The sequence below is a fragment of the Eptesicus fuscus genome, chromosome 3 (genome assembly GCF_027574615.1).
Source record: "Eptesicus fuscus isolate TK198812 chromosome 3, DD_ASM_mEF_20220401, whole genome shotgun sequence".
Classification (NCBI taxonomy): Eukaryota; Metazoa; Chordata; class Mammalia; order Chiroptera; family Vespertilionidae; genus Eptesicus; species Eptesicus fuscus.
Window position 1 is genome coordinate 42,365,655 of NC_072475.1, and position 15,745 is coordinate 42,381,399.

Genomic DNA, 15,745 nt, shown 5'->3' on the forward strand with positions numbered 1-15,745 from the left:
AATGGATGACACAGTGTTCAGAACCATATTTATAAGATTACTCAAGAATCTTCCAAAAACCACTGAGAAACTTGCAGAGACCTTCAAGGACCTAAATGAGAATACCAAAAAAAAAATGGAAAAGGACCAGTCAAAAATTATACACACACTGTCTGAAATAAAGAATATACAGAGTAGACCACCACACCCGAGGAGTCAAACCAAAGATCTGGAATATGAGGAAGAAAAAAACACCCAACCAGAGAGGCGGAAAGAAAGAAGAATCCAAAAGAGTGAGGATAGCATAAGGAGCCTCTGGGATGGCTTTAAGCGTACCAATATCCGAATTTTTGGGGTGCCAGAAGAGAGAGAGCAAGATACTGAAAACCTATTTGAAGAAATAATGACAGAAAACTTCCCCCACCTGGTGAAAGAAATAGACTTACAGGTTCAGGAAGCGCACAGAACTCCAAACAAGAGGAATCCAAAGAGGACCACACCAAGACACATCATAATTAAAATGCCAAGGGCAAAAGACAAAGAGAGAATCTTACAAGCAGCAAGAGAAAAACCTACAAGGGAGGACCCATACAACTGTCAGCTGATTTCTCAACAGAAACTATGCAGGTCAGACGGGAATGGCAAGAAATATCCAGAGTGATGAATAGCAAGAACCTACAACCAAGACTACTCTACCCAGCAAAGTTATCATTCAGAATTGAAGGGCAGATAAAGAGCTTCACATATAAGAAAAAGCTAAAGGAGTTCATCACCACCAAACCAGTATTAAATGAAATACTGAAAGGTATTCTTTAAGAAGAGGAAGAAGAAGAAAAAGGTAAAGATAAAAATTATGAACAACAAATACATATCTATCAACAAGTGATTCTAAAAATCAAGTGAATTGAAAATCTGAGGAACAGAATAAACTGGTGAACATAATAGAATCAGAGGCATAGAATGGGAGTGGATTAATAATTCTCAGGGGGAAAGGGGTGTCTGTGTGGGGTGTATGGGAAGATACTGGACAAAAATCATACAGCTATGGATAAGGACAACCGGGGGGGTTCGGAACCGGGTGATGGGGACATATGGGGGGAAAAAAGGAGAAACAATTGTAAAAATCTGAACAATAAAGATTTATTTAAAAAAAAAGAAGTCAGTAGACAGCAGAGTTAAAGAAGGAAAGAGGATGTATGAGTGAACTGTAGGAGCTATAATGAAAATCAAGTATAGTTGTGTACTGGGGACAGATTTTAAAAGTAGGAGTCAGAAAAGAAAAAAGATAAATGATAGTGAGTAATTAGGCAGGTAGATAGATAGATATGAAAACAGTGGAAGTAAGTAGAGAAGAATGTATGGGAAAGGTAGGATGAGAGAGAAAGAGGGAGGGAAGAAAAGTTTTAAAGGGGAGCCTATAGAGCTTAAAAGGAGAATGGGAAGAAGAAAGAAATGGGGGAGGAAGTGAAGAAAAAAATTAAGGTGGGAAGGAAGGAAAAGGAGAGGGAGGGCAGGGGTAAAGATAAAGGAAAGAAGGAATGTAGGGAGGGAGGATAGGAGAAAGATGGGAAGAAGGATGATGGAACAGAAGTAGGAAATAAGGAGGAAAGAAAAGTTTAAAAATGATGAGTCAGTAGGAAAAAGTGTTACATAAAGGAGAGAGAAAAAAGAAGTTAATAGGGGCCACTAGGCCGGCAGGGGAGGGCATTTAGGGGTGACCAGGCCAGCAGGGGAGGGCAGTTAGGGGATCAGGCAGGCAGAGTGTTTAGGGCAGGCAGGCAGGTGAGTGGTTAGGAGCCAGAGATCCCGGATTGCGAGAGGGATGTCCAACTCCCAGATCGGAGACGGTGCAGGTTGGGCTGAGGGACTCCTCTCCCCCATACATGAATTTTGTGTACCGGGCCTCTAGTATATGGTATAAAATTCAAATGCTAAAATACATTTTAGTAAAATCTAAATTAACCAGAATGCTTAAGGAACTGATTAGATCCTCTTTCTGCTCTCTTCCCTGGCAGATTCTGATTCTAGATGAAGCCACAGCTGCCATGGACACAGAGACAGACCAACTGATCCAAGAGACCATCCGAGAAGCGTTTGCCGACTGCACTATGCTGACGATTGCCCATCGCCTGCATACAGTCCTAGGCTCTGATAGGATTATGGTGCTGGCCCAGGGAGAGGTACTGAGGCATGTGGCCTTGTCTGGGAGGACTGAGCTGATTGGCATCTGAGGGTGGTTCTGAACATTTAGAAAAGCAGCCATAGCAGCTTTAGTCCCGGCCGTTTGGAGAGAGATACAGCCCCTTCTCAACAAGGCACTGAATTTGAGGCATTCCTGGGTTCTTGTTTTGCTTTACTACCTGTTATTTTGTTACTTGAAAATAGGACACACTGACTTAGGTCAGCGAGCAAGTTTAGTTAGTAATTAATTCACATCCTATATAATAAAGAGGTACTATGCCAATTGACCATCCCTCCAACACACAAGATGGCTGCCCCAATGTGGTTAAAGATGGCCACCCCCATGTGGACACAAGATGGCCGCCACAAGATGGCCAGGAGGGAAGGGCAGTTGTGGATGATCAGGCCTGCAGGGGAGGGCATTTGGGGGCGACCAGGCTGGCAAGGGAGGGCAGTTAGGGACAACTGGGCCAGCAGGGGAGGGCAGTTGGGAGTGACCAGACCTGCAGGGGAGGATAGTTAGGGGCAACCAGGCCTGCAGGGGAGGGCAGTTAGGGGTGACCAGGCTGGCAGGGGAGGGCAGTTAGGGGCAATTGGGCCGGAAGGGGAGGGCAGTTGCAGGGGACCAGGCCTGCAGAGGATGGCAGTTAGGGGCAACTGGGCCATCAGGGGAGCAGTTAGGCATCGATCAGGTTGGCAGGGGAGTGGTTAAGGGGCAATCAGGCAGGCAGGCAGGCGAGCGGTTGGGAGCCAGCAGTCCTGGATTGTGAGAGGGATGTCCCAGATTGGAGAGGGTACAAGCTGGGCTGAGGGACACACCACAAACCACCACCACCCCCCACCCCGTCCAGAAATTTTGTGCACCAGGCTCTAGTAAATAAGAATTGCCCAAAGCGTGTTGAGACCAGCCACCATATGTGTTTACGTTTTGCAATCATGTAGGGGTGCCAAACTTGTATCCTGCTGTTCCAAGCTTCCCCACAATCTGGCCCAGCCATGCCTTCTTCGTTTCCCTTTCTTTCCTTGCAAGTGCTGTTAGCTATTGCAATATGGTTTCCAGTGACAACAAAGGAAGGGATAATTGACTGAGTCTATCCTTTACTCACTTTTTTATTTTTATTTTTTATTGATTGATTTCAGAGAAGAAGGGAGAGGGAGAGAGAGATCGAAACATCAATGATGAGAGAGAATCATTGATCGGCTGCCTCCTGCATGCCCCCCTACTGGGGATCAAGGCTGCAACCTGGGCATGTGCCCTTGACTGGAATTGAACCCAGGACCCTTCAGTCGCAGGCTGATGCTCTATCCACTGAGCCAAACTGGCTAGGGCTCTTCTTCTTTTTTAAAAAAATATATATATTTACTGATTTTTAGAAAGAGGAAGGGGGAAGGGAGAAACATCAATTTGTTCCATTTATCTATGCATTCATTGGTTGATCCTTGTATGTGCCCTGACCAGAGAGATCAAATCCACAACCTTGTTGTATCAGGATGACACTTGAACCAACGGAGCTACTCGTACAGGGCTCTCACTTCCTTTTTTTTTTTCTTTGCCAAGTAAGTCTCCTGAGCCATTCCTTTTCTATCTATAGGTTTAGATCAGCTTGCATAACTAGATGCCATTTGCCTGCTAAGCCTTTGACTTGTGCTGCAGTGGGTTCCCTGTAATACCTTGTCGATCGATTCCTGCCTACCTACGGCTGAATGAATTAGGTGAAGGAGTTCTAGAGGTGTTTCTCTCCAACCTTTCCCTGGTACCCTGGTTAGTTTTAAAAAATAAAAAGGAACCCATTTGGGCATGGCAGGGCTAGTCGGATTGTCACCCTGATTCCATCCTCAAGGGGCATTTGGGCTTGCCCCCCTTCCTGAAAGTGGGTCCTCGAGTCACATCCTGATGCCATCTCCTTCCTTTGCAGGTGGTGGAGTTCGACACCCCATTCTGTCCAACGACAGCTCCCGGTTCTATGCCATGTTTGCTGCGACAGAGAACAAGATCGCTGTCAAGGGCTAACTCCTCCCAGCTGCCTCAGTCTCTTTCTCCCCGGGGCCACGCTCTTCCTGTCCTGCCGAAACCTTGCCTTTCCCGACTTTGTCTTTCACACAGCAGTTCAGGATTGGCTTGTGTGTTTCACTTTTAGGGAGAGTCCTATTTTGATTATTGTATTGACTCCAGATTCATGTAAACAAAATTTAGTTTTTGTTTTTAATTTCACTGTACAATGTATCAGGGGCCTATAACCTTTTGCACTCGGATGTCGAGTATGACTCGACATGGTTAGCATTAGAATAAAGGAATCGAGAAAAAAGCAAGCGAGTACAAAGGGTTAATGAAGCTTTATACGTGTAGCTATATCTATCTATCTATCTATCTATATGTATATGTGTGTGTATATGTCTGTATATATATATATATATATATATATATATATATATATATATATATAATTCTGTACATAGCCTATATCTACAGTGAAAATGTAAGCTGTTTATTTTATACTAGAGGCCCAGTGCATGAAATTTGTGCACTGGGAAGGGTGTCCCTCAGCCCAGCTTGCACCCTCTCTAATATGGGACCCCTCGGGGGATTTCCAACTGCAGGTTTAGGCCCAATCCCTGTGGAATCGGGCCTAAACCTGCAGTTGGACATCCCTCTCACAATCTGGGACCACTGGCTCCTAACCGTTCACCTACCTGCCTGATTGCCCACTAACTGCTCCCTTGCTGGCCTGATTGCCCCCTAACTGCTCCCCTGCTGGCCTGATCACCCCCAAGGCTTTTATTAGTATAGATAGGACCCTGCACAAAAAATTTTAGTAGCCCTGCTTTACAATAAGGGCTTGACGATTGAATCATTAGGACCAGACAACAAGATTTCCTTTCTTTGAATAGTGGAGGGAATAATTATCTTGTCTTTAAGTTGCCCGGAAATTAAAATGAGATAATGACTTAGAAAAGTATAAAAGCACCATATAAAGACAACTGTCTTTTTAATTAAGTGGTAAAATGAAAAACACTATTTTTATTCTCCCCTTCCTTCCTTTACAGCTTTTATTTAAAATTTGAAATTTATAAAAATTTCACTCCAATTTTTATTTCTTTACATTCAACATTATTTTGTATTGGTTTCAGGTTCTATATTAGTTACAGAATAGTGGTTAGACAATCATATACTTTACAAAGTGTTCCCCGATATTTCTAGTACCCACCTGGCATCATACCATCATAACAACACTATTGACTATATTCCCTATTTAAGTGACAATGGGTTTACAGTTTCCTTTCAGTGTTTCTTTTGTGTTGCTCGTCCTTTCTTTTCTTTCTCACTTCTTCCCTCATTTTCTTTATATAGTATCTCAATTGGCCATCAAAGCTCAGTGAAGGCACTGGGACACGCTTCATCCATTGCTCCACATTCTTTCCTCTCCCCGTCCCCTGCCCCCCATTCTTTACTGCCCCCACTTTTCCAGAGCAGGTGGAAGGCTTCACACTCACTGCCTAGGCATGCGCTGCAATGGGGAGGGCACCGCAGGCTTGCTTTTGGGTCAAGGCAGGAGCAGGAGTCACTGCCTCTGAAGTGTGAAGGCTGCCTGAGCGAGGCACATTAGCACCGGGAGCTTCTCTGAATCACATCAGTCAGTCCAGTACCCTGCAGTGCAGCATCCCTCCACTGAGGTGGCACCACCCCTCAACCCCCGCCTCAGGGGTGAGGGTCCTTGCCCCTCTGTCAGGAGTCCTTCCATGCCCCTTGATCCCTGGCTGGGCCCACCCACGTCTTGGGGGCCCTGCAGAACCTCTCTCTCTCTGCAGATGAGGCAGATCCCTGCCCTAGGTCTCCTCGGAGCTATGAATCTGTAGCCAGAGACCTGGTCTGGGTCTCAGCAATCCCATGCCTGCAATGTTCCCAGGGACCCCCGGGAGCGGCTGGGCAGCCCGCCTACGCCCCCTGGGTTTCCATCTTCCCAGGGACCCCAGGGAGCGGTTAGGCGGGTCCGGCCACGCCCCCCTGGTACTAAGCAGACTGGGTGCCACCATCTTGAACTTCTCAATGGCCAGATAGGCCATCCTGATTCCCAGCCCCCCCAGGCTCCCGCCAGCCCAATCGTGGGTGTAGCGGAGTGATGGTTATTTGCATATTACCCTTTTATTAGGTAGGATTAAAATAAGCACTGTGCTAATAACAGTGCAGATTCCTTTCTATTGTTTTTGTACATTTGGCTGCACTGGAGATCTGTTTTTGCTATTAGACGACAGAAAGGGTAGCATATTGTCCTTTGCTAGCTGGTTTTTCATGGCGCCAGGTTTTCTGGGTGTCAAAAAGGAAGCCGTGTGGCCATGGTAGGCCCTCCAGCGGCCCCCTCTGCCGCCTCCCACAACCACTCGGGGACGGGGTGGCGCAGAGGCCCCGCTCGAAGCCGTGCAGAGCATCGTGAATTCTCAGGGCTCCTGCTTTCTGTCCTGGTGTCACCTCCCCGTTTCCATCAGGAAAGCAGTGGGGCAAAGCCCCCGACCCCCTTTCCCTCCCTGCCTTCCTCTTCTTGCTGTCGTTTCTAAACAAGAATCAAGTCTCTCCACAGAGGGTCCCACTGCCTCAGGTTCCTCACGCTGGCCACTGCACAGAGCTCCGGCTCCCACACACGTTGGCTCCCAGCCCCAGAGCCGACCGCTGCTTTTCCGGTGGTACTTTTTCATTTGCCTGGTCTCCGCCTCCACAGCTCAGTGACAGGGTTCAGGATTTCGTGGGTCTGTTTTCTTTTCTCTCTGCAGATGTCGCACAGTCTCCTCCTCTCTCCAAAGTCTGCGACTTCAAGCAGCTCTTGCTACTCAGTGTCTCGCACTGGTGTGGAAGTCTTTGTACTGTAAAGAGACCTACCTCAGGTTGCTGATTGCCGTGTGGTTCGGTGTGTTTCTGCAAACCCCCTTTGTGCCGTGGGGCCAGTAGCTCAGGTGGGCGTGGTCGCTGCTGTCATCAGTTGAATGGTCAGCGTTGCATGTCGTGACCAACTAGACGTTCTGTTGCCTTAGCATGTTTGCTGAACACCTTGTGGGAACAAAAACCTGAAAAAGTGAAAAATAAAATTATTTTGGATTTTATAAAACTCTGGTATATAAACTAGTTCTCTGGGAAGGGAGCAGGGTGTCTTTGAATGACTGGAATCCCAGAGGCGGGCTCTTGAGTATCCGGCGATGGAGTTACATCTGAGAAGGGCCAGGAGCAGAGCTGGTTGGTTGCCAGGGGCATGGGGCCCAGCATGCCTGACACCACCTGGTAGGCCCTGGCCCCTAAGACTGTCACCAAATAAAGCTCCCGCGCTGCCAAGGAGAGGGTTGGGCGTGGGCAGGGTGAATGCTTGGGCGAGGTGGGCGGTTGCAGTGAAATATATTTCAAATGAACAGTTGGTTAAGGGTTCTCAGCAATTCAAACAATATAACTGCCCTTTTGGCCAATTCATTCAGCTTACCTCATTGAGAATTAAGTACCCATTCAAAAGGGTAATCATAATGGAGTTTCTCAATCGAGCGTATTGTGTGCAGCCAAGAAGCTTTTAAACTACTTGGTACTGGTTCTGCCGACCATCAGCAGAGATCATCCCCTGAACCCAGCCTTTTTTGTAAACTGCTGTCCTGAAAACACAGAGGCTTGACTCTAAAGTTAAAATTTTCCTTCCACATTTCGAGTGCTCAGGAGCCACACGTGGCCTGCGGCTACTGTGTCGGACACAGATGTAGAACATGCCCATCGCGGCAGGCAGTTCTGTTGGACGGCACTGACATAAACACGCACTTCCGTTGATGCCTGGACTTACCTTCCAGAGGGGAACGGGCAGCGGGAAGAGCCTCCAGGTCCTTGTCCTGTTCAAGCTCTCTGCTGCACCGGGACTCCCTTCCCCTCCTGTCTGCTCTGTTCTCATCTCTTGGGTGTCCTCCCACCTCTCTTCACCTGCTTTGCCCTCTTAAAGGAAGGCTCATTCCTGCCTCTGCCCACTCCCTTTTCTCGCTGTGCACAGATTCTTTCCCTCCCACAGGTGTAGTGACAAAGCTACTGTGGGCCTGGCCTCTCCTTGGTGCCAGCCTCCAGCTGCCTGTTAAGTGCCTCCGCTGGGCATCACCGGTGCCTCAAACAGCTTCTTGAAAATCAGTGCCTCTTCAGTAGGACCATTGTCCTCTTGAGTCTATCAGGCTAGAAGCCTTGAATTAATTTACTCTCCTTCCCAATAAATTCAGTCACTTCAGGTCCTGTGCATCACCACCACCCCCTTCTCCCTCCCTCTGTTCACAATATAATTATAGCCTCATCGTCTCCCTGCCTTGGTGTCCCTCTCTGAGCCATTGTATTTATTACTGACATTATAGAAACCCAAAATGCAAGTTGGTGAAATACTTTATAACCCAAGTGCCCATTGGTATAAAAAGGCTGTGGCACATTTACACAATGGAATACTACTTGGCCATAAAAGAGAAGAAAGGCTTGCCTTTTGTGACAGTATGAACAGACCTGAAGGTTAATATGCTACGTGAGGTAAGCCAGTCAGAGAAAGACAAGTATCACATGATCTCATATGTGGAATCTAATGAACAAAACACACTGATGAATAAACTAGAAACCCTAGGCATGGGTACATGGAGCAGACTGACAGGTGTTCGGAGCAGGAGGTGCGGGTGTGCAGGACTGGATGAAAGAAAGTAAAGGGATTAGCCAAAAAACATATAGATAACACACAGACCCAAACAACAGGACGGTGATGGCCAGAGGAAAGGGGGGTGGGGGTAGGTGGAGGTGGGCAAAGTGAGGCTACGTGGGGACGGAAAGAGACTTTGCTTTGGGTGATGGGCGCACGATGCAGTGTGCAGATGATGTTGTGTTGAGCTGTACACTTGAAACCTGTATGGTTTTGTGAACCACTGTCACCCCAATAAATTCCACTTTAAAAAATATTTTTAAAAAAAGAGACTAAGCGTTTAAAAGAAATCTCCAGGGCACAGACAGTTGCTTATAGAGTGGCCCATATATTCCTTAGCCTGGCAGTCAGGGTGTCCAGTATTTGGTTCCAACCCTTTTCTACTCAGTATTCCTAAAAGTAGGCCAATATTTTCACACTTTTAAATCTTTGTCATTTTCTCAGCTTGGAATCCCTGGTCATCTTGTCAAAGGCATATTTTTCTTTTTAAACTCAGTTCAAATACTGTGCCCTCCATAAGGCCTTTCTCTTCCAACCAAATTCCTCTGTGTTCCCACAGCCCTTCGCTTACACACCTACTTAAGGTTTATTTGCTTTTACTTTGCATATTATAGTTGATTTTTTAAATATTTCCGCCTATGAATTTAAACTTCTTGAAGGCAGTAAATCATCTTATTTTTGTGTACTTTATCATTTCTGGCTTAAATATTAAGAGCCTAAGAAGTATCACACTACACAACTAACTCTTGAATAGTGCCTGTACATGGGTGTATTAAAGAATATTTGTTAAAAGAAGTAAGTGTTGTAGACTTGCAGTTTGGTCATTTGAATTTGATCACTTCAAAGAGACAAAAAAGTGTCATCAAGGAAAAGAAGCCTTTATGAGGAATGACTTCAGGAAAACCAGAAAAAAGAATACTCAGTGGTTGGGGAATGGCTTCGTGACATGACAGCTCCTTTCTAATTGATCACCTAGAAATAGGGCCTAGCATTGAAAGCAAGGGAGTCGGAGAAACCAAGATGGCGGCATAGGTTAAACACCTAACCTACAGCACACAACAATTTCAAAAATACAACTAAAAGTCAAAACGGGCATCATCCGGAACCACAGGAAAGCTGGCGGACTGAAATGCCCACAACTAGAAGGAAAGAGAAAACCACAAGGATAATCAGAGGAGCCATAAAAGCCTGAGGTATGGAGACACGGGCGGAGACACGAGCAAGCGCGTGTGGGGAGGACGGAGCCGGAGAGGAAGGGGCGGCTGACGGCCTGGCCGGCGTTCACTAGCAGGAAGGAGATAAAAGCTCCAGATTGCGCTGAACACCAGCTCCGACTGCACTGAACCCCAGTTCCGGGCGAAACCCTGGGAAGCCAGGCGCACACTGGGGGAATGAATCTGGGCTGTGGGGCGCAGGCACAGAGGAGCAGCGGAAGGCAGAGCTCCAGAGGCGCGCATGGGAAGGTGCGCAGAAGAGGGAAGGTTGCCTGTGCTGCTGAAGCACCAGACTGCGCTGAGACCCAGTTCCAACTACACTGAAACCCAGTTCCAGGAGAGAATCTGGGAATCCAGATTCATTAGGGGAGAGACTAGACTGTTTGGCAGCGGGCGAAAGTCCAGGGCGTGTTTTTTTTGAGGTGTTTGCAAGGAGTACAGAGGGACACAGACACAGGAACCTCATAGGGCGGGGCTGACAGGAAGCCAAGGTTGTAGGCTCCACCCTGTAACCCCGCCCCAACCAAGCTGAGAACAGAGGCTTTTCCCTGCTGAGTGCCTCAGGCAGTAGCTGACCTACACTCCATCGGAGACCCAGAAACGAGGGCATCTAGTGATCGGTGTGAGATGACACCAGATTTCAACCATGCGCACAAGGGACACATTCAGGAGGCAGACTCAGTGAGCGCCAAAGCATTGCTGCATCAAGGCCCAGCCCATAAACATGTCTCCTGCACAGCAACTCTTCCTATATAGACAAAGAGGGTCCTCACGGCCAATTCGCCCGGAGGACAATTCCTCCCAGTGACACCAACAACAATCAAGACTTAACTATACAAAGGAGGACCAAGATGGAGGCATAGGGCGGAAGCCTGATCGTTGCCTACCACAACAATTTTGAGACTACGACGGGAGAGCAGAGCAGACACCATCCAGAACCACCGGAGGGCTGGCTGAGCAGATGCTCTACAACTAGAATAAAAGAGAGGGGTACGTGGGATGATGCTGACGCCGGTGACCCAAAGTCCACACTTTAAGAACTATGGCTCAGGCGACACAATGGCGGCTTGGAACGTGTTCGGTGCAGTTCCCCCGGCGGTCTCCGGCTGAGGGGATGGCTCTACTCACTGCCGAGCACGGACAGACGAGCCCCTGGGAGACATGGGGTGGGAGACTCCACGCTTGCTGACCTCGGAGTCCTTCCAGAATCTCAACGCCCCGGAAGCGGCCAGGTGCGCATGCTCAACGACCGGCCACCGCTGCAGACCCAAGGGCCGACGTAGCGACACCGGACCAGCCCGCCGCCGCGCACCGGGAACACTGGAGCTTCGCCGAGCCCGCCGCCCAACGAGTTCTTCGGCAGCCGCCCTGGAGCTCTGAGAAAATGACTGAAGGAATTGCTGAGAGGGAATTGACCAACAGGAATTGGGATCAAGAAGACGAAACCCCGCTGAGACCCGGGTCCAGGCGAGGCTGCGAGCCTCTGGGCTCAGGTGTGGTCATACGCCCTTGGGTCTAGGTGAGGCCTCACGCCCCTGGGTCTGGGTGAGGCCACGCACCTCTGGGTCCAGGAGAAGCCGGATTCCGGGTTCGGGTGAGGCCATGCACCCTGGGTCCGGGTGATGCTGAATCCTGGGTCGGGGTGAGGCCGTGTGCCCCTGGATCTGGGTAAGGCTGGGTCCCGGGTCCGGGTGAGGCCGTGCACGCCTGGATCCGGGTGAGACCATGCAACCAGGGGTCTGGGAGAGGTCAAGCGCCCCTGGGTCCGGGTGAGGCCACGTGCCCCTGGGTCTAGGTGAAGCTAGATCCCAGGTCCGGGTGAGGCCGTGTGCCCCTGGATCCGGGTGAGGCTGGGTCCCGGGCCCGGGGGAGGCCATGTGCCCCTGGGTCCGGGTGAGGCCACGTGCCCCTGGGTCTGGGTGAGGCTGGAGCCCGGGTCCGGGTGAGGCCTTGTGCACCTAAGTCCGGGTGAGGCCACGCGCCCCTGGGTCTGGGAGAGGCCACGCGCCCCTGGGTCCGGGTGAGGCCATGTGTCCCTGGATCCGGGTAAGGCTGGGTCCCGGGTCCGGGTGAGGCCTCGCGCACCTAGGTCCGGGTGAGGCCACGCGCCCCTGGGTCTGGGAGAGGCGATGCGCCCCCGGGTCCGGGTGAGGCCATGTGTCCCTTGATCCGGGTGAGGCCACACGCCCCTGGGTCTGAGAGAGGCCACGAACCCCGGGTCTAGGTGAGGGCATGTGTCCCTGGATCCGGGTGAGGCTGGGTCCCGGGTCCGGGTGAGGCCACGCGCCCCTGGGTCTGGGAGAGGCCACGCGCCCCCGGGTCCGGGTGAGGCCATGTGTCCCTGGATCCGGGTGAGGTGTCGCGCACCTAGGTCCGCGTGAGGCCACGTGCCCCTGGGTCTGGGAGATGCCACACGCCCCTGGGTCTGGGTGAGGCCACTGCCCCTGAATCCGGGTGAAGCCGTGCCCCTGGGTCCGGGCGAGACCAAACCAGAGGGAGTCGGACCTCGGTTACCACCATTTGTCCACCATCCAGAGCTGAGGGGTCAGTGCTGACATGTACACATAAGAAACTGGTGGACATTGACATTGGGCCTCTAAAGAACTGTTGGTGCAGAAAGAAACTCACTACAGACTGATTCATTTGCCTGTCAGCATAACTATTATTGCTCATCTCACATTCAGTTCTTATAAGTATATCTCTAGTGACACATGATCTCGCTCATCTAGGGGAAATGATGAACAACATAGACTGATGAACAAGAACAGAACCAGAAACAAGGAGGCATCGATCGGACTATCGGGCCTCAGAGCGAGGATAGGGGAGGTTGGGGGAGGAGGGAGAGATCAACCAAAGGACTTCTGTGCATGCATATGAGCCTATCCAATGGTTAAGTTCAACAGGGGGTTGGGGCATCCGTGGGGAGGGGTGTGGGATGGGAATGGGGGGATGAGGACAAATATGTGACACCTTAATCAATAAAGAAATTAAAAAAAAAAAAGAAAGAAAGCAAGGGAGTCAAGGGGACATTGAAAGGCTTAGCTAACTGAAGCCTTACTCGCACTTATTGTTGCCTGCACTGTTGTGCACTGTATTTCTTTTAATAACTTTTTCCTGATAATAAAAGTAATGCATGCAGAAAGGCACAGTGAAGAAACCAAAAACTGCATGTACCCTATTGTGGCAGGTGCATTTTCCATTTTGGAAGTGGAACCTCCAGCCTCATCCACCCCAGCTGATGTCACATAGAGCAGGGATGAACCACCAGCTGAGCCCTTCCCAAATCCCTGAGCAACATAAAATGTTTTTTAAAGCCACTACAGTACATTTGGGGGTAGTTATACAACACTACTAAGGTACCTGTCACCCCCAAATAGTTAAAGTTATATTGGTGTATCCTTTCTAGCTTTTTCTAATCACTAATATATTTATATGTGTGTGTGTGTATATATATGTGTGTGTGTGTGTGTGTGTGTATATATATATATATATATATACATATATTTTTTTAAATAAAATTATATAAAGCCCTGGCTGGTGTGGCTCAGTTGGTTGAGTGTCGACCCATGCACTGAGAGGTTACCGATTCGATTCCCAGTAGGGGGCGTACAGGAGGCAGCCCATTGATGTTTCTGTCTCATCAATGTTTCTTTCCCCTCTCCCTCTCTCTCTAAAATCAATAAAAACATTAAAAATAGTAATCCTATATAATAAAAGGCTAATATGCAAATCTACCAAAGCAGAACGACTGGTCACTATGACACTCACTGACCACCAGGCAGCAGATGCTCAATGCAGGAGCGCTGCTCAGCCAGAAGCCGGGCTCATGGGTGGCTAGCACAGCAGCAGTGGTGGGAGCCTCTCCCACCTCTGTGGCAGCGCAAAGGATGTCCGACTGATGGCTCCCAGACTGCGAGAGGATGCAGTCTGGGCTGAGGGACCCTGCCCCCTCGGAGTGCACGAATTTCGTGCACTGGGCCTCTAGTAAAAAATAAAGGTTTAATATCAGCATGTAGGCCCAGGGGCTGCTGCTAAGAAGATCTCAAGGCCTTGGACCTCCCCCAGACCAGCCATAGGAGTCCTCAGGCAACAGACTGTCCGAACTAACTCACCAAACTGCTTCACAGAGACATAGCCAAAGCCTTGAAGTCAATGGGAAGGTTTTGCCCGAAGCAACCTCCATGTACATTTCCTTTGGGAGCCAGCAGTTGGTCAAGATGGGCCATGTACCATGTGACACAACCACTCACATTCACATTCCAAACAAAAACAGTGTTTGGAAAGGTACATGTCACCCACCCATTCCTAGATATGATAGGGTTATATGCCCATAATCACCCACCCCAGTCACCCCATGTTAGACTCACAGAAAGACCACCATCCACTCTGGTTTCAATACTGTGTCTTTGGCCAGTACTGGAGTCACCCTCAGAAACAGGCGCATGAGGAAAGCTGCTGCTACATCTTCCAGAAAATCTCTGTTGACAACATTGTCTACCAGATAATAGTCCACACAATAATCGTTTTCAGGGGCCCTGGCCGGGTAGCTCAATTGCTTAGAGTGTTGTCCCACTACGCCAAAGTTGTGGACTCAATCCCTGGTTGGGACACTTACAAGTAACCAATTAATGCACAAATAAGTGGAACAACAAATTGATGTTTCTCTCTCTCTCTCTCTCTCTCTCTCTCTCTCTCTCTCTCCCTCCCTCTCAAATCAATAATAATAATAATTTTTTAAAAGCCCTTTCAGAATATGATATCAGGAAATTATCCACTTTTCAATGAGGAAATTTGTCAAAGTTCAATATATTTGGGAACAGAGCATCAAGTCTCCCACTAGAGTGGAGACACAGGGGGAAGGTACTTCAGGTGGAGGGAACTGCATGGGCAAAGGCGTAGAAATGGGAAAGCAGTGACTGTGTTAATGGAGAGGTTGGTGTTGAGTTTTCCACATTAAAACCATTAACAATGTCTCCTGAGTCTTTAAGACTTGAGCATAAAGGAGACCCCATCATGGCTAGTTCTATGCCTGCGTTTTTCCTAACTCCTGCCCATGTACCTTTGTAAACAATCTCTTCACTAATCTATCCTCAGTTTACCCAACTTGAGTGTACTGTGTATCTCCTGGTACAACTGTATGAGGCAGTTGGCCAAAATTATGATTTCCATTGTACAAATGAGGAAGCTGAGGCAAGGGGAGGCTAGATAACTTACCCAAGGTCATCCTAGTGTGAGCTAGAATGAGGCTCTAGACCCCAGCAGTCTGTCCCCAGGACAGTTGAAACTAAAACAAAGTCCACACTAGTTTGACTACTGACAAACACAGGCAGGGTCAGAGTCCACACTAACCAGAGATTGGAGCTGGGGTGCGAGTGGGGTGAGGGGGAGGTGACTGGAAGGCTGATGAGGCCTCTGGAGAAGGTGCTTAGTGCCTGGCCAGAGGAGAGCGGGAACCCAGTTTCCATCACGCTGAGATGCAATAGTGTATCTCAAGGGGACATGATGCCACCTTCAGTGGTTGTTCCCTGCCTCTCCCTGAGCTGCCCCGTGCAACCAGGGAGACTGCCAGTCAGAGGCTGAAAGGAGCCTGATGCGTTGAGTTCCATGGGCCAGAGGGGAGGCTGTTCTGGGAGTGAAGGTGTCCCAACCTGTCCCAGACCGGGTCTCTGTGGCCCTGCAGAGTAGCAGGCCTGG

The 15,745-nt window shown here is 49.1% G+C and overlaps 1 pseudogene; it reads left to right on the top strand.

Annotated features, from left to right (window-relative positions):
- Nucleotides 1–1,946: 1,946 nt before the first annotated feature.
- Nucleotides 1,947–4,173, top strand: LOC129148290 (ATP-binding cassette sub-family C member 5-like; annotated as a pseudogene).
- Nucleotides 4,174–15,745: the final 11,572 nt, after the last annotated feature.